The sequence below is a fragment of the Lissotriton helveticus genome, chromosome 12 (assembly GCF_964261635.1).
Source record: "Lissotriton helveticus chromosome 12, aLisHel1.1, whole genome shotgun sequence".
Taxonomy (NCBI): Eukaryota; Metazoa; Chordata; class Amphibia; order Caudata; family Salamandridae; genus Lissotriton; species Lissotriton helveticus.
This window is the reverse complement of record NC_136073.1, coordinates 591,976,330-592,004,253: the sequence shown is the minus strand read 5'-3', so window position 1 is coordinate 592,004,253 and position 27,924 is coordinate 591,976,330. Positions and strand designations below refer to the sequence as shown.

The window sequence follows — 27,924 nt, the reverse complement described above, 5'->3', positions numbered from 1 at the left end:
GGAAACTTCTTCGTTGTTGTTGCACCTTAAGGGTGAAGTCTGGAAAAAAGGTTATGCGACTGTTTTGAAATTCCACTGGCGGGGCGGAGCGGGCACACTGCAGGATGACATCCCGGTCGCGGAAGTTGAAGATCCGGGCGAGGAGCGGCTGTGGAGGGGCCCCAGGCCGCGGTCGGCCAACAGGCGCCCGCTCCACAGAGAAGAAGTTAGAAAGTCCACGTGGTCTGAGGTGGTTGATGATCAGATCTTCCACGAAGAGGTCCGCGGACAGCCCCTCCGTGCTTTTCGGCACACCAATAATGCAGACGTTGCTCCGCCTGGAGCGCTCTTCATAATCGTCCAACTACGTCTCCAGCTTCGCGGCTTGTGATTGTAGGTCTTCCACCTTTCTCTGCAGCTCGGACGTATACTCTACCAGGGAGGTTGCCTTTACTTCAACATTCTTGATGCAAGAGTTCACGGTGCGCATATCCTCCCTGATGAGAGACACCTTAGTGGAGACCATATAAATCCGTGATTCCAGAGACGTGCGGACGGTAGTAATGGCATCGAGTATGTCCTGCAAAGTCGGGTCTGTCTTTTTCCCTCTGGATTCAGGTTTGTCGGGAGCGGTGGGTCAGCCCTTAGGGCTTGAACCAGAACCCCCGTCCCAGGTGAATTTCGTGAGATTGGCCTGGAGGGCTGCCTTTGGGCCGCGACCCCCTGCCATGGTGGGTGTAGAACTCCCTTGCAGAGCTCCCCAATGCAGGATGTAGAGACCAGGTTGGAGTAACAGGAGTAAAAGAACCAGTCGCTGCACTTAATTCCAGATAGTCCGCGGGGGGCAGAGGCACCAACACTAGTGTGCGTTAGAGTGATCTTCCAGTCCCGGCTCGTGCTTCAGGCCGCACAGGGTGCGCACCACGGCCATACACCAATGGCGGCAGAGGGGGAAAAGAAAGATCTGTAAAACAGGTCCACACAGCAGGGGGGCTGAGCAGCAGCAATCAATGGTGGTCAGATGCACAAGGCCGCAATGCCAGATAACAGACAAGTTAGGGGGGGCACCTCAGTCCCAATAATCAGGCCCGTTCACACTTGCCACACAGGCCAAAGATGGCCGTTCAAAACCGGCAGTAGTGGAAGGGCCTGGGTAAGAGAGAAGAACGCAGGCCTCTGGTCACCGTCACAGGCCCCCAGGCAGATGAGGCCTCCCGGAGATCAGGAGCGCGGGACACTGTCTCAGCCCACAGCAGCAAGCATGGGGGCAGACGTCAACTCTCCCACTCGCTAACCGGCAGTAACCCGCAGTAGTAGGGCCAGCTCCCTCGTTAATGCGGCAGGGACGCACTCACTGGTCCCTTCCTATCCTCTGTCCACCACCGCTGGAAATCCCCAGTGGTGCCAGGTACCACCCCGCAAAGTCCCCAGCGGGCTACAGCAAAAGTCCGGACCGTCCCGCACGCAGCAGTTGGGTGCCGCGCGCTATTTCACGGGCCCTCCTGTCACTCAGAGGCAGCCCTTAGGGCTCTGTTCAGCTCGATGATGTCGATCGCGTGGCGGTTTCTCCGCTGTTCCACCCAGGTCATCACGGGCATCAAAATGACGGCTGGCCCTTCCGGAGATGGATTGCTGCAGTTGTACGTGCATTTTAGGGACAAATATGCGGAGATTCAAGCAGATATATCATATATGGCTCGGTCGGCAGAGCCAGACGACTAGGCTGCCATCTTCGTGCCCGGCTTGGCCACGCCCCCGGTTGAAATATTTTTGATGTTCAAGATTTTTGTAACTGTCGATGAAGCATAAGTGTAATGGATGGTTGGCAGTTTTGGCTGCGTCGATAAGTAATAAAATTGCAAGGATTTTTGTTGTTGTACCTGATGTTTTGAAGAAACCAGTCTGATTTAAAGGTATTATCATGTTTGTGTCCGCTCAGGCTGTCTGGTCCTCTAGTATGGTGCCCGCAAAGTATTTTGCCTCATTGTGAATCAGTGCCACTAAGCGGTAATTGCCCGGCAGGGCCTTGTCACCACTCTTATGGATCGGTACAATTGTCAAGCCTTTCCATGACTCTGGTATTCTATTTAATAAACTGACTTCATAGAAAAGGGTTTGCAAAATATTTACCCAATCAGCCTCCTTCTGTTTGAACAGTGCCGGTAGAATGCAGTTCGGGCCCGGTGCCCTTTCTCTTCTCCCTTTTGCAATCTGCTTCTTTATTAAGAGTGCCGTTGAGACACTGGCCTCATGCTCAGATGTGTGATTGGTGACAGGCATGGGTGACGCGCCTGCCTCCTTTAGGTCTGCACCTTGGCGATCCCTTGATGAGAATCTGTTTAGATTGATTTTTTGGTCACCCCTAGTTTGAGGATTGAAATGCTCAGTTAAAAATATTACCCAGGTTTCTCCTGTAATGTGTGACGAGATGCCCTTGTGATGAGGGTGGATTATTGCGTTCACCGTTTGCCAAAAGCAGGCACTGTCATTGTGGTTTATGTCATGCAGGAGCCTTGCCCCAGTTTCTTCTTGCTCTTTGGTAATTCTCCATTTCATTTTTTTTAGTGCGTTTTTTTGTTGTCCCAGGTGGAGTCGATGTCTTGAAGGCCCTGGCTGCCTTCTCAGAGATCATAGAGTGCCGTTTACTGATCTTTCTAGAAGCGTTAATTGGACCCTTTGAGCTTTCGGGATCCTGTTTCCCCGACTGAGTGCACGGCAATGATGTTTTTCAGATGGCGAGGCATAGAGATAGAAAAATGTAGCAGTAAAGTGTTCCCAGTTGGTTAAGCGGTCCTTGTGTCTCTTATAGTTAGTATCTTGTTTCCGCAGGAAATGCATTTTTGGCCTGTTTAAATCTTTGTCAGAGTTTGACAAATCATCACGAAACTTGAAATATATATATTCTACACCTCAGCTCCTTCCTGGAAAGTTTCAGGGTGATCCGTTGAGTGGAGGCCGAGATAAAGAGGGAGTCCCAAAATACGTTTTTCCCATTCATTTTCCACTGGAACTTTAGATACAGCTACAGCCCAAATGGCTTAACAGAGTTACACCATATTTGGCAGAAAGCTAGATCATGATCCAGAAAGAATGCTTTTTGTGATTTGGTGTAAAGCCGTTCGTGGGCGAGTCGAAGTTTTGAAGACGGTCCTTTGTGTCTGTTGGTAGTGACTGAATGAGTTCAATTGCTGCTGTTGATAGGGACTTCACCTTTGACACCGCACATTTGATCCTCCCGAGGTTTGAGGTGTAACTAGTGCCTAAGGCCACTTCTCTGTAGATGGAAGAGGGTGCAGTTGCTATTAAAAGAGTTTCTTGTGGTCAGTGATCACTGTCTCCTTTGTTCTCCAATATAAAACCATGGATGTAGGGAAACAGTGAAAGGCTTACAACCCTGTAGTCTAATATAGAGCATGTTGAAGAGGAGTAGTGTGATGGCATGGGGAGGAGTCTCCTGGGAATCTTCCATTAAGAGCCCTAAAGTTGAGATGTTCTAGGTTTTATAGGAGGCGATTGTTGTTGCAGCTCTTGCTTCCATGTAGCGGTGCGCATTGGGTCAAGATGTTGCAGAGTGAAGTTTGGGTGCTGGCCTCTACCTACAGTTGTGCCAAAAAGGTATAGGTTTAGGTCCCCGGAGAAAATGAAGTTTGGGGTTTCAATCTCAGTTATGAAGCTTGTCACTTGGCCTATTAGCTTTTCTGAGTCCTTGGCTTTGTGTTTTGGATCGATGTATGTGTTGACTAGCACCACCTCATCTTGTCCTCCGCAGAAGGACATGGTGATCTTGACTGCTATGGTGCCAGCCGAAAAAGAGCCAACTAGTGTTGCAATGTTATGCTTGTCGTGGATACATAGGTTGCCAGTCCTCCCGATCGGTGGTCAAATTTGCCGCACTCTGCAGCCGATTTGGAGAAGCACATATTGCCTTGTAGATAGTGTGCGGTCAGCGAGCCATGTTTCCTGCAGCATGATTATGTCAAATGTATTTAGATACAGCAGGAATTCCGGATCCAAAATTTTTGTTGGAAGGCTGTTAATGTTCCACGAGCATAGGCGGAGTGTGATGTCCTTGATTTTTGTGCCACCTTCTTTCTCTTGGCACTGTCATTGCGTTTCTGGACAGATGGTTCTGGTTCTGGTGATAAGTCCAAGGCCTGAAGGTCTATTTCGAGGTGCTGGTTCTGCCCAGGGTCTATGTTGAAGGTCCGTCATAGCGTTGGCCCTCCACTGGGGTGATTGTCCCAAGGCCCCTCTGAGCACTGAGCTGATGCACCCTTGTGGTTTTGTGAGTAAGGTCCTTGGAATTGGTACGAGTGAAGGTGACGGGTATCCTGGGTTTTGGTGAGGGGCGATGTCAATTCCCCAAACTTTGAAGATACAATGTTCTGCTAGTCAGCTGAGGTCAGGTCAACAAGGATTGGGATTATCTGAAGCAGCCTTAGGATGTTCCCTCTGTTCAGAGTGTTCTGATGCCCTCTTGAAATGTACATGGGTTTCAAAAGCATGGAGTTTGTTTCCAGCTGCAATATACTCAGTGATTGTGTTGGCTGGGATGGTTTTTTGTGAAACACCCCTGTTCCCTGTTGGAGGATAAGGTGAGTTGCTTCCTTTAGATGTATTTTTACTCCCTTTCTAGGTGAGTCACTGTGTTGCTTTCTCTGTATTTGTTTAGATGGGGTATGCCTGTTCGGGGGAGTGCAGGGAGTTCCGTTCTATCTGGGCGGTGTGCTGCCGGCTTGGGCGTTCATTGATGAGTGGGGCCAAGTGTCCAGTAGTGTGCACCGTGTCTCTATATGACACAGTTTTGTTGTCTGAGTAATCGTGGCCAAGCCCATTACTTGTGTCCCTGTTAGTCTCCATGCCCTTTGGGGCTGCTGGCACTGGTGCTGGTGTGTGTCTCTCCGTTGCTGCTGGTGGTCAAGTCTGCTCTCGGGTGGTGGGACAGATGATGGGTACTTCTATGCGGAGCCTTCTCGCATAATGCTGGAGCTCCGTTTTCATTTTTGTTTTCTGTACGTGGTCGTCTGGTGTTTTGTGATGGGAGGGAGACTCCTTGGTCACATTGGTTGCCAGGTTGGTTGTCGGGAGTCAACCGATCCTTGTTATGAGTGGTTAAAGTATATGGCTGTATGTATGCTTTTGCGCGTTATCCAGAGAAGATGGGGAAGAGTGATGTTGGGTTCAACAGAGTTTTCTGATTGCGCCCTTTCCTTTTCTGCTTTGCGGGGCTGTTTAAAGTTGAGCTACGGGGCGTAAACTCCTTCTTGAGGCGCCTTGAGCAATACTCCAAGCGATCTTGTTGTCCAGGTGGCTTCCTTGATGTCTGAGCCTGCCTGCTGGCTCTGTTGGCACTGTTCCAGGTTGTTCAAGTTGTTTTGCTGCACCTGAACTGCCCAGGGGGTCATGTTATTTCTCATTACAGGCACGCTTGTAGGAGCTGTAGCTGAGCTCCTCATGTCCTTCAACATGCTATTTAGCATTGAGGGGAGAGTGGATAGTTTGTCTACTATGACGCTGCAGCCGCAGTTTGTTTGGACCTCAGATTGAGCTCGCTTTATTAGACCGTTGACATCCCTCAGTTTCTCATCAATGCCTGCTGTATACAGTGCCATGGTGTTTAAAAGGGAAAGCTGGATATCCATCTTGCCAGACTGATATTGGAGCGCTTCGACAGCCAGTTGCATGGTATTTAGGAGGAGGGAGACCCAAGTGCTGCCGGCTTGTTCTTTAGAGATTGCATCCCCCTTGCGCTCATCCTCAGTCGCCTCCCTAGTCGTTACGCTCCTGCCAAGTCAGAGCAAACTGCTATGTCCCGGGGGTGGGCATCCCAGGACATGGCAGGTGCCGGGCCTGGGAGGTGGCGGTCCCCTAGTCTAAATATGGCTCCAGGAGCGGAGCCATGCAGCCTTACTCCTTCTCTGAGCACGGGCCTGCCCCGGGAAGGTGGTGGTCCCCGGGGCTGTATATGACCTGGGAGGGGGCCACACAGCCCCTCTCCCAATCTTTTAGAAAATATTTGGCCACTGGGAGGTGGTGGTCTATTCCCCCATTTTGTGTTATGGGGAAGTTGTGTCCTGAGGGGTCGTGGGTCCACGTGCCCCCCACCAATACATCTTCAGCCCCAGGGAGCTGGTGGGCCCGGGGGCTCTAACAGCCTTATGAGGGGGGCCCTGTGCACCCACCAGCCCAAGCAGGGGCCCTTTTGAAAACAAGTGCGGGACCCCATGGGGGTGTGGCCAACCGCCGAACATGGCGGACATCTTTTAGAAGAGCTCCGGGTCCGGGCTGCGCAATCCTGTTGAACAGCCCTCATCAGATATTCATCTGATCCTGACGGTGATCGTACCGAGTCCGCATAGTGGCGCCAACAAACGGGGCTAGCACTCCTTGGCTGGAAGGTGGTGGAGCTAGGCAAGGGCAGTCTGTACTTGGCCTTTATAGATCTGAGGACTGCCTTTGACCTAGTTCCTCGGGAGGAGTTATGGAGGGTGCTTTATGGGTTGGGATTGCCTCCCTACATCTTGTCCCTCCTTATTAGCTTTCACGCCCATACTTTTGCTCAGGTTCGCTGGGGGAGAAATGGAGAGTTAACTGAGAAAATCCCAGTGTCTAGGGGTGTGAGACAGGGATGCGTCCTAGCGCCCACCCTCTTTTCACTATATGTTAATGGGGTGGTGGATTATCTCCAGCAAAAACCAGCCGACGCTCCTTGTCTCGGGGGAGTGCGGATTCCAACCCTACTTTTTGCGGACGATACGCTCTTGATTTCTAAGACTCCGCAAGGCCTCCAGAAGTTGCTAACCCGTTTCCAGAACTTTTGCGTTTCAAGGGGCTTGGTAATCAACGTGGATAAAACTAAGTTTTTAATTCTAAACCCTCCAAGGAAACTGGGCCGCCCACCTATTCTCAACTCTGTTCCCTTGGAGAAAGTATCCGAATTTGATTATCTTGGAATACGGATTACGGATAGCATGAACTGGTCACCTCACATTGCCAAGATGGTCTTGAACCACAAGAGAGTAGGAGGTACCCTTCTGAGGGAATTCCGGGCATCACCGAGGAGGTCGCTTGCCCCAGCAATTGACATTTACAAGGCTAAGGGAGTAACATCAGCCTTGTATGGGGCAGAGCTGTGGGGGCATTGCTGCCTGGATTCCCTGGCAACAGCAGAAAGCAAGCTTTTGAAATCTTAAATCGCCCTCCCTCCGAGCACTCCAACAGTGCCTGTGCTGTTGGACACAGGATGTAAGAATATTAAAGACCAAGCCCGGCTTCGTCCACTCCTTCTATGGGCACGTATTTGGAGGGGTGAAGAGCTAAAAACATACGCTGAAGGGTTGGCCGAGATAATGAGCCTGGGCGGTTGGGCGAAGATCAAGTGGTTGAGAGACACCAAAAAGCTTTTGGAGGAACTTGGGCTGGGGGACTGTTGGTCATCAAGAACGGCTCCATCAAAAGATGTTCTGAAAAGATTATACTGGAATTGGGTTGCGGACCAGTTAGTTATAAATTCTAGTCATTGTAAATCTACAGCTGCCTTTTTAACAATAAAAGATGTAGTAGTTTACGAACCTTACCTGGACCTAATTACCCTACCAGCTGATTGAGCACTGTACTTTAAATTCAGAGTGGGCTCCCTCCCAGTAGGGGCCCTGGTGTCAAAGTGGAAATCAGGTGCCCACATGTCCCCCTTTTGTGCCCGTTGTACCACTAGGACAGAGTCTATACCGCATATCCTGTTTGAATGTCCGGACTATGCTAAACCCAGGAGTTTTTGGCTCAAACCCCTTTGTTGCAATATGGGTACGCGTAGTTATCTGGCAGCCCTTCGCATCCTAATGACGGACACTTCCCCTCCCATTGTTTGTGGTGTAGCCAAATTTTTAAAGCATTTTTGGTTGATCCGTTGCAAGAGATTGACAATAGCGGTTTAATTCTTTTTTAGCTAATTTATTCTGGCATCACATGTCTTTTTATCTTTCTTAAATGTACATTCAATATTGCTTCTTAAAAATGTTTTTTTTTAGTTTTGTAAATGCTGTATTTTGTGTACACTTTCAAGATATCTTGCATATCGAATAAAAGCTTCAACCACCAAACAAACGGGGCTGGGACCGGTGCCGCTGAAACCGACGTGGGCGGTGATATGTGCGCTGCGGCCTCGAGTATGTTGCTGCAGAGCAGAACAGAGACGGAGGAGAGGCTGTGAAAGCTGGTGTGGTCCCGAATCGGCGCTGCAGTAACCCCACAGGGGATCTGCGGGACCGACATGGAGAGGCATTAACCCCTTCCATGCTCATGACGAGCCCAGCTCGTCATGAGTCACAGTGGAGCTGGGCTCATGACGAGCTGGGATCGTCATAATGGTCGCGGACCACCCACTCGCGATTAATTCCCCGCTTGTGCGGGAGAATTAATCAGTGGGCTGGGTCGTTACCCACCCAGCTCATCATGAGCACAGCTCCAATGTGACTCATGACGAGCTGGGCTCGCCACAAGCACCACGGCGCCGTACCCCAGCGGCAAAGTGGTTAAAGAAACAGTATCCCCGCAGTGACATTCAACACGAGAGCTGCGTTGCTGGCCCCGGTCTGAATCTGCCGGAGAGTGGTGAGTGCCTCAAATAAGCGCAGCGAGCGCTCAGACAATTCCTACATACAGTACCAAGACGCCATACAGCCTACTGCAGGCTGCTTATCACGAGGGAAGGCCTTGAGTATTGGTGACACCACCGGGAACAACAACTGCAGGAGCCTGGACCGCCGCCAGTGGGCTGGAAAACCGCACTGCCTGCTAGTGAGGGGGCCCCGGTCTGCGGTGAGTGCAAGGGGGTCACGGCGTCTCTAGACGCGCATCGCCGCCGGACATACAGGGAAAAGAGCCTTAAATGTGCAGCGCCGGCTGCCCCGCAGATCATAGACGACGAGATGCACTATGGGAGTGAAGCCGGAGACCACCATTTTGTGGTGTGGGCATGCAGTGAGGGGGACGCCTGGCAGTATCGTACTGGCATGTAAGTGTGCGACTGGTATACGCAGGAGAGAGGGTCTCATCCAGACACTAGCGACAGAGGTGCTGAATGAGAAGATTCTTCCCATCCCCCACTCCCTGATCCACGCAAGCTCCCAAGGTTAGAACACTAAAGCGTGGTGCATTCTTGATAGAAAATACCACCACCGCATGGGTGCTTTGTAGGGGTGATCCAAAAGGCGGCCACCTGAGTTTGCGACCCAGTACATACCATGGTGGTGTCCTATATAAGCACTAGAGAAACAAAGGGACATGCTCTGGGTCTGTCTCGAGTCCACACATTGGGACGACGCCGAGAGTGGTAGAGCAGCGGAGCATTGTGAGGGTGAGTGATGGCCCCGCTTGCCCGGAGCGAGTTCAACGCATACAACCCCCAGATCACAGTTTAGAACCGTGTTGGCCGCAGAGAGTTGAGAACAAGGCACATATCACTACCAAACACCAAAGCTGCCATATACATTGAGCCTACATCGTTAACCACAGTCATGGGGTGCCCCAAAGGGAAGATACAGGAAGCTACTTCCAACACTGCCCAAACCCCAGAAGACCCGGAACATACCACTACTAATGTCGCTTAACTGCGTACCGCCTACTAATGAGGAGGCCCCAATGGACAAACTGGATTTGATCCTACAAGAAGACAGGGAATCCAGGAAGGCCATTGAGCAGCAAATCAGCGCTCTCACGACAGGGCTTACACTGCTCAAGGCAGATCACACCAAGCTGGCAGACAAGGTGGAAACTAACGCCCTAGTCCTAGAGGAGATGGCCCCGCAGCACAAACAGCACACAGCACAGATTCAGCAATTACAGAAACAAGTCACCAGCCCCCAAGACCGTGTAGAAGATGCTGAAGGAAGAGCGCGATGTAACAATGTCCACGTCATAGGGCTGCCGGAAAGAAGTGAGGGACCTGACGCAGCTCGGTACATGGAGCAATGGTTTAAAGACAACATCATATCAGAGGGACTCTCCAATCAATTCTGTGTGGAAAGAGCACATAGGATACCTACTGGACAGCCAAAACCAGGCACCCCTCCTTGGTCACTCATAGTTCGAATGTTGAACTCCAGGGATCGGGACACTTTGCTCCAGAAGACAAGAGAACTCTCTCAGATAAGATTTGAGAACTGTTGAATATCTCTGTACCCGGACGATACGCTTATGGTGCAACGACAAAGATCTTCTTTCATGGCTGTCAAAAAGAAATTGAAAGACATGCAACTGAAATATACACTACTATTCTCGGCCCAATTGAAAATATTATATGAGCACAAAACCTATTTCTGTGAGAGCCCGGAGGACGTCGAGGAGTGGATAGACGTGATGGAACCTGCCAAACTGACGGGAGCCAGCTCCCAGAACTCATCTAATAGCCCAAGACGCGACGGAGAAGCACACCGCAGTCGCTTTAGGAAGATAAACAGTAAGATGCAAACACTCAATCCGACGCTGCAACAAGTGCAACGGAGCAAAGAAGGACGGCTTCCACCTTCAGGGGTAGTGGACGCACTATGGACACAGCCTCTTCGGGCGATAATATGAACAAATCGGACTCTGAGGGCAGTATGTGACACAGCAGATGGTTTATTCGACTAAGAAACAGAAGTCACTCCCGGCTCCGATGTACAGAACATATATCCTTTGCTTTGTGACTTAATAATGGCATAACTCTGTCTTAATTCTTAGCCCCCGGCTCCATTAGAGCTCACTCACAGGTAGCTGCATCAGCATGAACTGCGTTGTCGATGAGACCCTATTTGCGAACGCACCTTATACACTTAACACAGTTCTACAGGTTATGTTTGGTTGTTTGGTCCTATGTAGTTCCCCAACGGGCCTAGAATTGGATGTTACGGGGAGGGTGTTAGTCCTGGAGAGATTGCTGGATTAGATAGAACTAGTGGCTCCCAAGCACCACAGCCACAGCTGTTGCCCATCCTTACATTGCGATGCATATGCCTAACACATACAATGTAATAACATGGAACGTTCGGGGTCTAGGATCCATACAAAAGAGACATAGGGTACTTGAGCAGCTACTTAGACGTAAGGACAGATAGTATTTCTGCAGAAATCCCACATTATAGATCTGGAGGCAGTAAAACTCCGTAAGAAATGGAAATGGATGGGAAAAATTTTCTCCACCAATTATTCTGGTTTCGCCAGGGAGGTCACAGTGTGGATTAGACATGGGGTACCCTTCATGGAACTAGAGAGACGGGTGGACAAACAGAGTAGATACATTTTTATATGATGAGCATTAGATGGTCAACACGTTGTCCTTGGCAATATCTATGCTCCAAATTTTGACCAGGATAAATTCTTGGCTAGCCTTAATTTAGTATTGGCGGGTTGGGAGATGAATCCATGGATCCTAGGAGGGGATTGTAATGCGGGTAGGGATGTCACATTGGATCGCTCTCATCCCCCATTGCATGAAACAGGAGTTACCAAACAGGCAAAGGCTTTGTGTGGGTGGACAGAAGGTTGAGCATTATGTGATGTATGGAGAAGTCGACACCCAACACACAGAGGATGCTCCTATTATTCTCCGGTCCACCTACTGCACACAAGAATTGATAGAATTTACTGCTCTAGTACGTAAGAAATGCAAGTGACACACACCACTTACTTGGCTAAGTCCTTTTCAGACCATTAGACCATAACGCGTTAGAAATACCTGTGAATTCGGGCAGAGTCCCCACTCCAGTCCCTACCTGGAGACTGAGGCCACAAACACTAGAAGATGGGGTGTTCCGCACTACTATAGCTGACATATTTACACAATACTTTGCAGAGAATAGCAACACCGCATCCACCATCTTGGTTGAGTGTGACGCCTTTAAGGCAGTCATACGGGGCAAGGCCATTAGTGCAGTAGTGGGCACTAGTCAGGAGGTAGACAAAAACATCATAGACACAGAGAACAAAATGAATATTTGGAATAAGAAGCCACGCATGACACCATCACACAGGCCCCCTTACAAGAAATACGTATCCAACACGCGGAACTACTAGAGTCCCTTAGAGTCATTGATTACCAAAGGTATACGCAATTAGGACATACAGAAGCGGACAAATCCAGGACACTACTGGTCAAATTACTATGGGACGACGCTCCTCCCACTATAATTAATGAAATAAATACTCCCACATGCGCTACAGTTAATACCCAAAACAACATAAATGTTGCCTTTAGTCAATATTATGCTGCATTATACAGCAAACCCGATACAGCAGAGGGGGCCAACATTGGTGATTTTTTAAATGCCCTGCCTTACCGACGCCTGACTGCAGAAGTCCAGAAAGCGCTGATAGGTCCTATCACTAAGGCAGAAATTAAAATAGCAATACTAGGACTCCCACGCAACAAACCCCTGGATTGGATGGGCTCCCAGACGAATTTTATGATACATATGCCTCAACTGGAAATGTTATATAATAAAATGCTGGATTTGGGCGGTTTACCCCTCTCCACAGCACAGGCACTGGTGGTCTCACTCACGAAGGTAGGCAGAGATCCAACAGATATGTCAGGATAACGCCGACTGTCATTACTAGCGACGGAGTATAAAATACTCATCAAAATATTAGCAAATAGGCTCCTCCCAGACTTAAATAAACTTATACACACAGATCAAAATGGTTTCCTCCCAGCCCGCAGCACTTCGTTAAATATTAGGAGACTACATCATTTAATGTCGACTGCCCCAGAACACCATAACTACGCAGGCTGTATAGCATTGGACCTGCAGCAAGCGGTTGATACGCTGACATGGGACTACATGTTTCAGGCTCTGGGGAAGTTTGGTCTGCCTGTAGAATAATTCAAATGGCTAAGCTTACTATACGACGCCCCTACTGCTTGAGCTTGCACGGGGGGGACACACATTTCAAACGAATACTCAATACATAGGGATACGCGGCAGGGGTGCCTACTGTCACCACTATTATTTATCCTCGCGCTAGAACCCCTGGCACTTAAATTATGTATGGAAGCACCTCGACTCGGTATACCGATCGGTGCCATAACTCACTTGTTCTCCGCCTATGTGGATGATATTATTTTATACTTACGGGATCTCCGTGATACCCTGGATCCCATTCCTACTATTTTTAAAAGATTCAAGCAGATATCGGGGTTGGCTATCAACGCAATAAAGTCACATGCCTTTTCCTTTCCAGAAGATACACACCCTGTAGAAATCACATTTGGGTCCTACTCACTCCCAGTAGCACAACACACGTTCAAGTATCTAGGTATTCAAGTATACCGCACACACACATATATGCTGGAGGGTAACCTTAATAGAGTGATCAGATCCATAGGCTTGAGTATTACCTTTTGGACTACACTGCTACTTTCTGTTATGGGTCGCGCAGCCATATAAAAAATGGTGGTTCTTCCAAGTCTTTTGTACTACTTTCCTAATTTGCCTATACTGATACCAAATGCCACCTTTAAACTCTTAAATACCATGCTCACCGATCTTGTATGTGGGACAGGTAGACATAGAGTTAGCCTTAAAAAGTTACAACTCGGAACAGACAGAGGGAGCCTGGGAGTCCCAGACCTTAAAGCTTAGTACTATGCATGCCAGCTGCGTTGGCTATCTTATTGGACTGCTGGCCGCAACGTACAAGAAATAGGTTATACAGCACGAGCTACAGAACAGGGTACACCTACACACACGATTACTGCCTCATAGCAAAGACCCCCAAAACCTGCCACCTTTATTACACACAGCAATACAGTGCTGGAAAGCAACACTACACAATATACATCTCTGCATCCTCCATATGCTGGAAACATTCAGCTAGTGGGAATTCCATTGGCTACCGGAAGGGTAACGAAGCGCAGAATTCCAGCCTGGCTTGGGGAGGGGATTAGCACGGTGAATGATTTATTCAATAATGGGACACTCATGGACCATGATGACTTTGTGAGAGAAACAAGAGCGCCTGACCACTTGCATCTACTACATGCTGCACTGCTGCAAGATGTTAAAACACAACGGGCCCCCAAAGACACGAACCCCCAACACACAAATTAGTTAAGACTCTATATTATATGGGCATGGGAAGACATCTTATCAGGTGGCTCTACGTGGGAATACGAGCACATGTCGCTATAGAACTCACTACTATGAAACACCTGGGCAGAGGATACAGGGCGGGAACTGACGGACAAAGAGTGGGCTAGGATAATAGAATATCCAAAGCAAGTGTCTAGAAACGCCAAATTTAAATTTATGCAGACCATGCTTCTCCACAGAGCTTACCTCACCCCTAAATGATTAAACCGGATGTTCCCACACACAACATCACTGCCCTAGCTGTCAACCGGAAGAAGCCGACTTGATAGACATGTTATGGGTGTCCTCCGTGTGCCTCCTCATAAGAAGGTTCTGAACTCTATCAGGCAACATACATAGGCAGTCACGCACAGGGAAATAGGAAATACTGTAGAGGAATGTAGCCTGGGAATGCACAAGAGATCGACTAAACACAAGGTACAAAATAGATTTACGGACCTTGCCCTATTACTAGCAAAAAGAACCATCACTATGCGATGGAAATCACGAAACCGCCCACGGAATATAATTGACACAATGAACTGGTTAGGTGGGACAGTGCCGAAAGCGCGGCAATAAGTAGAGAGAAAGCCAGAGGTATATACGTAAGAACACGATAGCCATGGAATGGGACAACATGTTGGAAGCCCTTAAAAATGTTGATTTGGTCCCTAGAGCTAGCTAACACCCCGAACTCACAACAACAATAATTTAAAAGTTCACATTAAAATGTATTGCAAGTCTGGCTTAACATGCAAAGTTATTGTCTTCTTAACAGATAGGGCTCTGTGGGCTGATGGTTGAGCGGCGAATAAGTAATTACAAACATGTTTCCTCCAGGACTTTTGGGAGGGGGGAGGGGGATAGGTAGGGCGATGTTGGTTACAGGTTATGGTACACCAAGTTAAATTACTGCTGTGATGGCCCAGATGCGGAAGGCGCTGATATAGGCCACTGACTGTTTTTGATGCTAGATTGCTAGCACCATTATCACTAAATGTGAAATGTATGGTACGATTCATTATCCTAATCTGGGAAATTGCTACTTGATTTACTGTAAAATGTGCCTAGCCACTGTGCCTGTTCAATGAAACCCAATAACATTTGTTTTTTTTTTAAATTTTTAAAAAAAGTGTGGGACCCTATGCTCGTTTTTGTGTTCATTTTTTTGCTGTGAATTTGCAGCGATTTTTTTTTTAAACATGCTTTTTTGTCCTGCCGGGTTCCCTCTGGCACCCCAAGGCCAATGCTTGGGGTAAGGGTATTCCCATCCTGTCCCTTTTCTTTTTTTCACATTTTGGAACTGTAATGCCCTTTAATTATTTTTTTATTTTTTTTAATTATGTAATGTCTTGTATGTTCTAAAATATATATATGTATTTTTTGTGTACCCATCTTGGTGGGTGCGCGGATTCAAGCTGCCACATTGCTAAAGTCGTGAAGGATGCGCGTTTAGTGTGCAACGGGTGCGCGGTGCCCGGCCCCGCATAATGTCATATACGTATGGGATCACGTCGTGTGCACGTTTGGTATGCAATAGGTGCGCGGTGCCGGGCCCCGTGTAACGCCATATACGTATGGGGTCGCGCCGGGTGTGCGACTCCCGCAATTTTTTTTATGTTTTAAAACTATATGTATATAACTTTAATGTGTATATGAGAGCAAGAGATTATCTAATCTATTTATAAAAATCACATATTTCTACTTGTAAGAAACTTATATTATTGTTAAATATATTTTCGCCAAGTCGCGTCAGGTGCGTGCTGGTTGTGCGCTGGGTGTGCGACTCACATGAGACTTTAAAAGAAAGCATTTAATTGGTTCATAAGGTTTTCCATTCTAACAGTTCAATGACCCCAGCTAATTTTGCCATTCTCTCTACAGCTTCCCTGGAGAGACACCTGGTGTGTTTTTGCAGCTAGTCTGTACATTTTTTGGGTGTTTCTTGGGAATTTTGGGAAATGGCCTCTTCCAATCCTGAGCAACAACATACTTCTGATGAAGAAGAGATTGAAGAACCACCTCATAAAAAGAGACCAGAATCCATTGTCTGGAAGTTTTTCACCATCCCAGATGGTGAAAAGCAAGTCAATGCAAGGAAGGTCAGCTCTACTCTCTGTCCACGGGTTTTGTCCTGAGGGAGTGACAAAAAAAACTCTTGTGGTACGTCGAGTATGTGCAAGCACCTCCTGACAATTCATCCAAGACATTTTGCACGAGAGCAGATGCGACGTGCACAACAAAATATGCAGCAAGGTGACCAGGGAGCTGGTCCCAGCACTTCAGGAGCGTCAACTACGTCATTTTGAAGGCCGGACATATGCTCAGAGGTTGCAAACTTAAAACAGCAATGCATAAACTGCAACGCCATACTATGTTGTGGTGAACAATCCGTGGATGCTATTTGTTCTGCAACAAGGAACCATCAATGCTATTTTTTTTATTGGAATGACTTTACAATTCCAAAATTTAAGACTTTAGCCTGTTGCTTTTTTCGGTTTTCCAAAAACACGGCAAAAATTTACAACATAGTTTAAAAAAACACAAAAAAATTTAAAAACCAAAAAGTTAGCTCTACTAACTATAACGGCCGAATTTCTCTTGTTTTGTACCAGTGAAATGCCCAACTAACTATAACGTCCCTGAAACCTATGTTTTTTTCAGTTAATTTCAAAGGTTTTTTAAATGAAAATTTCTAACTATAATGTGCCTGAAACCTATGGTTTTTTCAGTGAATTGCAAAGGTTTTTTAAATGGTAATTTTAGATTATAATATTTATAAAACTTATCTTTTTTCAGTAAATTGAATTTTTTTTGTGTGTGATACTTTGGAACTGTAATGTTTAATTATTATTATTTTTTTTTTTAATTATGTAATGTCTTGTGTGTTCTAAATATATATATATATATTTTTTCGTGTACCCATATCGGTGGGTGCGTGGATGCAAGCCGCCATATTCCTAAAGCCGTGAAGAATGCGCTTTTGGTGTGCGATGGGTGCACGGTGCCCGGCCTAGCGTAACGCCATACACGTACGGGGTGCGCGACTCCCGCAAAAAAATGTTATGTTTTAAAACTATATGTATATAACTTTCATGTGTATATGAGAGCAAGAGATTATCTAATACATTTATAAAAATCAGATATTTCTACTTGTGATAAACGTATATTATTGTTAAATATAGTTTTGCGAAGTCGCGTCAGGTGCGCGCTGGTTGCGTGCTGGGTGTGCGACTCCCATGAGACTTTAAAAGAAAGCATTTAATTGGTTCATAAGATTTTCCATTCTAGCAGTTCAAGGACCCACCTATGTTTGCCTTTCTCTCTGCAGATTCACTGGAGGGACACCTGTTGTGTTTTTGGGGTGTTTCTTGGAAATTTTGGGAAATGGCTTCTACCAATCCTCAGCAACAACATATTTCTGATGAAGAAGAGATTGAAGAACCACCTCCCAAAAAGAGACCTGAATACATTGTCTGGAAGTTTTTCACCATCCCAGATGGTGAAAAGAAAGTCAATGCAAGGAAAGTCAGCTCTACTCTCTGTCCACGGATTTTGTCGAGAGGGAGTGACAAAAAAAATACTCTTGTGGTACGTTGAGTATGTGCAAGCACCTCCAGACAATACATCCAAGACATTTTGCATGGGAGCAGATGCGACGTGCACAACAAAATATGCAGCAAGGTGACCAGAGAGCTGGGCCCAGCACTTCAGGGGCATCAACTATGTCATCGTGAGGGCCGGACATACGCTCAAAGTGTTTGCAAACTTAAAACAGCAATGCATAAAATGCAACACCATACTATGTTGTGGTGAACAATCTGTGGATGCTATTTGTTCTGCAACAAGGAACCATCGCTGCTATTTTTAATTTCTTTTTATTGGAATGACTTCACAATTCCAAAAGTTAAGACTTTAGACTCTTGCTTTTTTCTGTTTAGCAAAAACACCCCAGAAATTTACAATATAGTTTAAAAAACACACACAAAAATGTAGAAATAAAAATGACAAAAAATGAGTTCTTTTCAGAACTACCTTATCTGGTTTAAAAAGAGAAATAACTGCATTCTAATGTCTGGATGATTGCTAGAGTATATGTGTACAGCATGATTTATTCAAAGAGTGTATGGGTAGTGCATGGTGATTGTATGAGAGCATGAGTACTGCCTCCATGATTGCATTTGTAATCCCTGAGTTATTGCATGAGTGGATGGATGCCTGGGTGATTGCATTAGTATATAAGTGGTGTTTGAGTGACTGGAAGAGTGTGAATGAGGAGTGTCTAGGTGGTTAGAGGACTGCATGAGTAGCGCACATGTGATTGTAGCACTGCATGTGTTAGTGTTTGGGTCATTGTATGAGTACATGGGTAGTGACTCGATGATTAGAGTACTGCAAGGAGAGTGTATGGTGAATGTATAAGTGATTGGTTATTGGTGGAGTGATTAGATTAGTACATGGTACTGGCTGAGTAACTGGAGGAGTGCACGGAAAATAACAGTTTGATTGCTGGACTGCATTGGTACCACCTGGGAAAAGTAGGTGTGAATGAGCAGTGTGTAGGTGGTTAGAGGACTGCATGGGTAGTGCACATGTGATTGTAGCATTGCATGTATTAGTGTCTGGGTCATTGCATGAGTACATGGGTAGTGACTGGATGATTAGAGTACTGCAAGGAGAGTGTATGGTGAATTTATAAATGCTTGGGTATTGGCGGAGTGATTGGATTAGTACATGGTACTGGCTGGGTAACTAGAGGAGTGCATGGCGAGTGACAGTGTGATTGCTGGAGTGCATGGGTACTACCTGGGAAAATTAAGGTGTAAATGAGCAGTGTGTAGGTGGTTAGAGGACTGCATGGGTAGTGCACATGTGATCGTAGCACTGCATGTGTTAGTGTCTGGGTCACTGCATGAGTACATGGGTAGTGACTGGATGATTAGAGTACTACAAGGAGAGTGTATGGTGAATTTATAAATGCTTGAGTATTGGCAGAGTGATTGGATTAGTACATGGTACTGGCTGGGTAACTAGAGGAGTGCACGGGGAGTGGCAGTGTGTTTGCTGGAGTGCATGGGTACTACCTAGGAAAATGAAGGTGTGAATGAGCAGTGTGTAGGTGGTTAGAGGACTGCATGGGTAGTGCACATGTGATTGTAGCACTGCATGTGATAGTGTCTGGGTCACTGCATGAATACATGGCTAGTGGCTGGATGATTAGAGTACTGCAAGGAGAGTGTATGGTGAATTTATAAGTGCTTGGGTATTGGTGGAGTGATTGGATTAGTACATGGGTAACTGGAGGAGTGCACGGGTAGTAACAGCTTGATTGCTGGACTGCATGGGTACTACCTGGGAAAATGTAGGTGTGAATGAGCAGTGTGTAGGTGGTTAGTGGACTGCATGGGGAGTGCACATGTGATCGTAGCACTGCATGTGTTAGTGTCTGGATCATTGCATGAGTACATGAGTAGTGACTGGATGATTAGACTACTGCAAGGAGAGTGTATGGTGAATTTATAAGTGCTTGGGTATTGACAGAGTGATTGGATTAGTACATGGTACTGGCTGGGTAAATGGAAGAGTACCTGGCAGTGACAGGGTGATTGCTGGAGTGCATGGGTACTACCTGCGGAAAAGAAGGCGTGAATGAGCAGTGTGTAGGTGGTTAGAGGACTGCATGGGTAGTGCACATGTGATAGTAGCACTGCATGTGTTAGTGTCTGGATCATTGCATGAGTACATGAGTAGTGACTGGATGATTAGAGTACTGCAAGGAGAGTGTATGGTGAATTTATAAGTGCTTGGGTATTGACAGAGTGATTGGATTAGTACATGGTACTGGCTGGGTAACTGGAGGAGTGCAAGGAAAGTAACAGTTTGATTGCAGAACTGCATTGGTACTACCTGGGAAATGTAGGTGTGAATGAGCAGTGTGTAGGTGGTTAGAGGACTGCATGGGTAGTGCACATGTGATTGTAGCATTGCATGTATTAGTGTCTGGGTCATTGCATGAGTACATGGGTAGTGACTGGATGATTAGAGGTCTGCAAGGAGAGTGTATGATGAATTTATAAGTGCTTGGGTATTGGCGTAGTGATTGGATTGAATGTGTGTCGCAATGCTGCGGTATTTCTCCCCGCAGGGAATCACAACGCGGTTGTTACAACGACCGGGTTGTGATTCCGCATACCATTACTCCACAAGTCGGAAGAACGACTTGCGGAGGGGGGGCGCTGGATGCTGGAATAGTATAATTTACTATTCCAACTCCAGTCAGTGCGGACACTAGGGAAGGTGTTGGATTTTCAATCCAACACCTTCCCCCCCTCACCCCTCCACCCCGCAAGTCGTTGTTCCGACTTGCGGAGTAATGGTATGCGGAATCACAACGCGGTCATTGTAACAACCGCGTTGTGATTCCCTGCGGGGAGAAAAATTTGCGGTAAACAATTAGTACATGGTACTGGCTGGGTGACTGGAGGAGTGCACAGGGAGTAACAGTGTGATTGCTGGAGTGCATGGTTAGTACCTGGGGAAATGAAGCTGTGAATGAGCAGTGTGTAGGTGGTTAGGGGACTGTATGGGCAGTGCACATGTGATTGTAGCACTGCATGTGTTAGTGTCTGGGTCATTGCATGAGTACATGGGTAGTGACTGGATGATTAGAGTACTGCAAGGAGAGTGTATGGTGAATTTATAAGTGCTTGGGTATTGGCGGAGGGATAGGATTAGTGCATGGTACTGGCTGGGTAACTGGAGGAGTGCACAGGGAGTATCAGTGTGATTGCTGGACCGCATGGGTACTACCTGGGAAAATGTAGGTATGAATGATCAGTGTGTAGATGGTTAGAGTCCTGCATGGGTAGTGCACAAGTGATTGTAGCACTGCATGTGTTAGTGTCTGGATCATTGCATGAGTACATGGGTAGTGACTGGATGATTGGAGTACTGCAAGGAGAGTGTATGGTGAATTTATAAGTGCTTGGGTATTGACTGAGTGATTGGAATAGTACATGGTACTGGCTGGGTAACTGGAAGAGTGCACGGGCAGTGACAGTGTGATTGCTGGAGTGCATGGTTAGTACCTGGGAAAATTGAGGTGTGAATGAGCAGTGTGTAGGTGGTTAGGGGACTGTATGGGTAGTGCATATGTGATTGTAGCACTGCATGTGCTAGTGTCTGGGTCATTGCATGAATACATGGGTAGTGACTGGATGATTAGAGTACTGCAAGGAGATTGTATGGTGAATTTATAAGTGCTTGGGTATTGGCGGAGTGATTAGATTAGTACATGGTACTGGCTGGGTGACTGGAGGAGTGTACAGGGAGTAACAGTGTGATTGCTGGACTGCATGGGTACTACCTGGGGAATTGAAGATGTGAATGAGCAGTGTCTACGCGGTTACAGGATAGTATGGGAAGTACACAGGTGAATGTAGTACTACAAGGGTAGTGCTTGGGTTACTTAATCTTAATTTTTTTTATAGTAGATATGAAAGTCATTGAAACACTTTTCTTGTTGTTTTTTTACAATTTAAATTTATAAAAGTTTCAAACTTTAGAATTTGGGTCTGTAAAAGAGAAGAAAAAATACTGTTATAACATATAATATTATAATTTTAAGAACACAACATAATTTTACCATTATAGAACATATTCAGTTTGCCTTTTTTGCTGTTCTCAGAATCTATTGAATTTCACCATAGACAGTGATTTCAATGTTGCTCATCATGTAACAGCAGGCAAGAAAATACAATCAATAAGATTGTTAAACAACAACTAATCTGTGTTCAAAATATTTACAACAAACTCAACTATGTGTTCACATTTCCTAAAATAAACATCCTCAATAGCATTGCATATAATACAAATATCAAATATATGAAATCATTTGCAGTGAGAATATCCAAAATACACTTCTTAATTCATATTGATATCTTCCCACTAGGCCGAATGATATTCTTGAAATCCTTTGTATTTAAAATATCCAAAATAATCAAATTAATTCATATTGACATCTTCCCAATAGGCCAAATGATGTTCGCAGAACTTTGGCATTCAAAATATTAGGTTCATTAGTAAACCGATATTTGAAATGCAAGTGGGCGTCATTACAATGTGTCCATGCTTTATTGCACTTTAAATAGACAGTGTAGTGTCCACATGTTGTAGAAGGTCCATCGTGGAAAATAATTGCTACTGCTTTGAAAGTTCTTCCTAATATTGAAAGTTGACTTGCTACAAAAAATGTATTAAAGTTTCCAATTTTCCTCCATCTGGTCTGCAACGTTGTATCATTAAAATGACATATTGTCCAAATCTTTCTATAAATAATGTTGCTAACTTTTCAGATTTGCCCTGACTACAGTCCATATTTTGATTTGCTGATTTTACTAATTTGTTAAAAGACACTGTTTTACAATCTGGTATTGTCAACTATATGACTCTTTCAGTGTCTATTTCAGAGGTAGAAGTAAATGTACACTTTTCACATTCATGTTCCCATCTGTAATGAAGTCCAAACAGATTTTCAATTAGTATTCCTTCATCTTCCAATACTACAAGCATAAATATAAGAAATTCCTGAGCATCTTGCTGTACATTCTGGTAAATTGTGAAGAACCAGAACATATATCCAGAAGATTCCAAATGCCAGAAAAACGTTGGATTTTAGTTTTATCAGTTCTCAATTTTTCAAAAATAGAATGCAACAAGGAACAAAACCTTTTTTCACGATTCTCCATAATTTGTTGTTAGAGATTTTCTAGAAGAAATACGACGTTCACCACTACATTAGCATAGCAGTCGATACCTGAACTGTTTTCTTTTTATTTCAAATCTTTTTTATTTGAGAATTCAAATAACACAATAAATACCAAAAATACAAGCATACAAAAATTGGCTCACAGAAAAGAGAGACAGAGAATAATGCATGGGTAAGTACATGAGGAACTGTCGGAAAATAATAATAATGGAGCTAGGATACATAACACAGAAGAAATACACGTAGTAAATCAATGACGAATACATTTCAGTTGAGAGCATTGATCAGGACATCCATGCATAAAATATCGGTCCCGTGGAGCATATGTAACGGAAGAGAGAAGGGGAGAAAGGAGAGAGGGAGAGACGCGGGGGATAGGCAAAGGTGAGAGAGGAGCTGAGGGGGGAAGAGGGGAAGAGGAAGGGGGTGGTCCAGGCAGCAGCAACATAACCTGACGTAGTTAGCTTAGTTCAAGACAACAAGCATACAGTTCCGGAATTAATGCCCATCATATCATCAAAGACGGGGTGAGGAACTTGATCAATGTCAGCCATTTTGTCTAAGGCGGGTCCTAACAAAGTTCCAATTAGTCAAGTAAGCTCCAGAGTTTGGTGTGAGGTTTATGCCAGGGGGATGAATGGAGGACGTCATTATCCGCTCCTCTCAGGGAAGCCAGCCATTCCTGCCATTGTGTGAAGGAGACATCGGAAGCACTCTTCCACTTACTCAAAACGACTTTGCATGCAAGCGTGAGCATGAGGTCCAGAAGGTGTCTGTCATGATCCCTAGCTATTTTCGGGTCAATTGCCCCCAGCAGGATATATGTGAAGTCTCTGGGCGGCTGAAAGTGGAAGGTACGTTGGATATAGTTAAAAATCTTATCCCAAAACGTTTGAAGTAACGGGCAGTGAAAGAGCATATGTGCCATGTCACCCACGTGGGATTTGCAGTTCCAGCAAAGGGGGTTATCAAGGAGTTTGAGCTTAAATAGTTTTTCTGGCGTCCAGTACGATCTGTTTATCAGCATAAATTTGGTTTGAGAGAGTATCGGGGATATTTTATTGTAGAAAGGAGTGAGGTGGATCTTAGCCCAATCAAAAAGCAGATTAGAGGAGTTAGGTTCACTTTCCCAGTCCCGCTCACATTTTCTGTATGTCCTCTGAAGCATAGGAGATAGAATTTCGTAAATTTTCGATACCATATGACCCTGTGACATGAGGTGGATTAACTTATTGCAAAGTGTAGGTTTTTGTGGCATTATGGCTCTGGCAGACACAAGGGCTTTGAGGCGTAGGAATTTATAAATATCAAGTGGTTGGAGATCAAACCGCATTTGTAAGGTGGCAAAAGGAAGAGGTGAGGATCCTTCATAGATATCTTGCAGTGTGTTCAGACCCATCTTAGCCCAGTTTTCCCAAAAGAGGAATTTGCCTTCATCCTTTAAGGCCGGATTAAACCAAAACGAGGATAAATTGGATTTGGAGAACTTTATTTTAACTTTACAGTGTCTCTCAAGGTTAAGGAGAGCCCTTTTAGTGTTAAGGAATATGTACTTGGATTGAGGAAAGGCAGAGGCATCCATAGTCATTATGGCGGAGAGCGGTAAGTTGTTAATGATAGATTTTTCTACGTGGACCCATATAGGAGTATATTCCTGATGAGCATGGAACCAGTTCGCTCCTTGCTTGCATAAATAGGCCGTCTGATAGCATCTAAAGTTAGGTAGACCTATTCCCCATTTATCTTTTGGTAGTTGGAGTTTTCCTAAGGAGATTCTTGGTTTCTTGTCCTGCCATATGAAAACATTAAAAAGCTTATGTATCTTGGCGAGGAAGTCATCGGAGAGCAACATGGGTAACATGCTTATTAAATAATTGACAAGGGGCGTGATCATCATTTTCAGTTTCCACTCTGCCCCACCAGGACAAAATTTTTGGGGATCATCCATCCAAGAGTGAGGATATCTTTTTATACAGGGAGAGCTCATTAATTTTAAGAGTACTGATTAAGTCTTTCTCGAAGTCAGTGCCTAGGTATTTAAAACTCTTCGGTTGCCAGCATAGACCGGAACTACCCAGAATGCTCCTATCACCTATGTTATTAAGCAGTTTTACCTCCGTCTTGTCCTTATTAAGTTTATATCTGGACACCTCTGCAAAGTCTGCGATAGTGGACATCAGGGCCGGGATTGCCAAATCCACGTTCTCTGACACCACCAAAACATCCTCAGCGTAGGCTGAAATTTTGACTGTGGCGCCTTCGAAGCCTATGCCTTTAATTAGTTTGTTGTTCCGTAGAGAATAATGAAAGGGTTCAATCGCTAGTAGAAAGAGTGAAGGGGAGAGGGGACAGCCTTGTCTCGTAGCTTGTTTTAAATCGAATGAGTCCGATAGGTATCCACCCGCTATTACCCTTGCTGAGGGGTTAGAGTATAAGGCCATCACCATACGGATGAAGTCTGCTCCCAAATTAAATTTATGTAGAGTGGCTTCCAGGTAAGCCCAGTCGACCTTGTCAAAGGCCTTCTCGGCAGTTATCTAGATATTTCCCCAATTCGGAGCCATCAATTTCTTTGTTTTTACTGTATAGTTCATTGTAGAAATCTTTAAAGATTTCAGCAATTTTGTTGGGGTTCGAGTGTGATGTCCCTAGTTTGTCAACACTGCTCGTGATAGTTGATTGTTGTAACTTGGATTTCAGGTAAGAGGCAAGGCTCTTGCCCACTTTGTTAGTATGACACAACCTGAAGTTTTTATGATGTTGAAGCCACATACCTGCTCTTTCGCTGATTATTTTATTATATTCGTATTTTTTGTTCATCAAGTCATTGAGAACCAAGGGATCTGACGTTTTTCTAGAGCTGATATCTCCTCTTCTAGCCGTGTTAGGGTGGAGTTTGCGTCCTTGTTCATGGCTGCACGTATTTTAATTAACACCCCTCTGACTGTTGTTTTAAGTGCCTCCCATCTTATAAGGTCCGTGGTATCCCCTTTTTTGTTATGAGTAAGATAGTCAGAAATGGCTGTTTCTATGGCAGCCCTGTTCGCTTCCTTTTTTAGGAACGTGTTATTGAATCTCCATAAAGTCGATCTTTTACCCACCTTGCGTACCGCCAGAGTCATCGTGATGCATGAGTGATCAGAGATCACGCGTGGTTCAATGGAGGTGGCCTCAATGTCCACCGTGGAGTGAGCAGATGTGAGCAGGTAGTCTATGCGTGAGTATGAGCCGTGGGGTGGAGAATAAAAAGTATAATCTCTACCTGTTGGATTCATCAATCTCCATGAATCAACCAGATTGAAGCGTGTACAGAGATTGAGGAGTGCTTTGTGTGAGTTGTTCGGCCGGAAGAGACAATGCAAATCCCTGTCTAGAATAGGGTGCTTAGGGAGGTTTCGGTCGCCACCTAAGACATGCGTTACGGTGTCTGGTATCGCGTCAATGTGGGAACAGAGTTCCTTCCAAAAATCTTGATCATCTTTATTGGGTGCATATACGTTGGTCACGTAAAACTCTTTCCCGTCCTTTGACAGTTTAGTAGAGACCCATCTACCCTTAGTATCCGCACTACTGTGTAGTACATCCATGTTGGCTCTTTTCGCAATGAGAGTGAGAACTCCGTTCTTTTTACCTAAGGCATCAGACCCAATAGCCTCACTGTACCATTTATGTTTCATAGAATTAAATTGTGGCGAATCAATTTTAGTTTCCTGTAGTAATATAATGTCACCCTTCTGTTTGTGTATGTAGTCTAGAATTTTCCTCTTTTTGATTGGGTGATTGATACCCTTAACGTTGAGTGATACTATCTTTATAGTCTGTTTATTCGCTGCCATAAGAAAAGAGCAAGTGTGATCTGTGAAACAGCATGTTATTCATAACATAAGATGTGCGGGACATTATATCCCTAACAGAGATGAGGCTATAAACGGACGTACATGCAAACACATAGAGCGCTGTCTTTGCTACTGGAGTGTAGAACGTTGCTGCAAGAATACAGAGACAGGAGGGGAAGAGGGAGCAAAAACAAGAATAAAGACAAGAAAAAAATCACAAATAGTAACGTAACCAAGAACAATACCCAACCCACCCACAACCCAGACCCACCCTCCCCACCCAAAAGTACACTAGGAACATGACGACCAGGGAGAAGCAACCACATCAGCTTCCCCCCTCTGTGGCGAATACAAAATAACCTGCTTACAGATGCAGAAATTACAATTTGAACGTAAACAGACATTTTTTTTTTTTTAAATGTATTTTTATTGCAGAATCAGGAATAAACACAGCCAACAAACCAACCCAAGTACCAGCGGGTCCCATCAGACAGCAGTCCAGCAATGCAATACACAGCCGATTAGCCCACATCCCGGAGGCTGGGCGGCGCGTCAATAAAGCAGTTCGCTGGAGGCACCCTGGTACATGCCCAATGCCGGACACGGGTCAAGTACAGCACTTCGTTCCTGCTTTTATCCCAAAACAACCAACCATCTTCTCCCCACCCAATCCCCGGTCACTTCAATGTCACATCACAAAATCAACCCGACTATGTTCCTGGGTCAACCGGTTCCGGGAAGTCGCTGGCAACCCACCCCATCCCACAACTCCTACTCTAATCCCTCCCCCAACTGCTGCTAACGCGGGTATCTCCAGGCCCCTCCTGCTCTAGGGCGACAGCCATCAGGAAGTTGTAACGAACAAGTGGTCACATGGAATCCTGACTCACAACTGATCGGTCTCATCACTGTCAGTTAAGTGGTCCCTCAATGCCTGCACCACCATCTCCCACGACCGTGCCAAATCCAAGCTCCTCTCATTACCCGTTCTAGTCGCCTGGCGCATCCGTGACACACTCTCACAGCCCGACCACTTCACCAACTCATTCCTCCACCTCCGTACAGACGGCCCCTCTTTAGACTTCCAATGCCAAGTGAGTTCTCGCTGCGCCAATATCAGTCCTAACCCAATGAATTTACTCGTCACCTTTGTCTTTTTGGTATGCGGGAACCACAGAAGCAGACACGTGGCCATGTCAAAGTCCACCTCCCGATCCGTGACAGCATTCAAGAG

At 45.7% G+C, this 27,924-nt stretch overlaps 1 protein-coding gene across 4 annotated transcripts in view; it reads right to left on the bottom strand.

The window, feature by feature from the left end:
- Positions 1-27,924, bottom strand: part of METTL25B (methyltransferase like 25B) — a 471,174-nt gene that overhangs the window by 287,638 nt on the left and 155,612 nt on the right. The window lies entirely within an intron of this gene.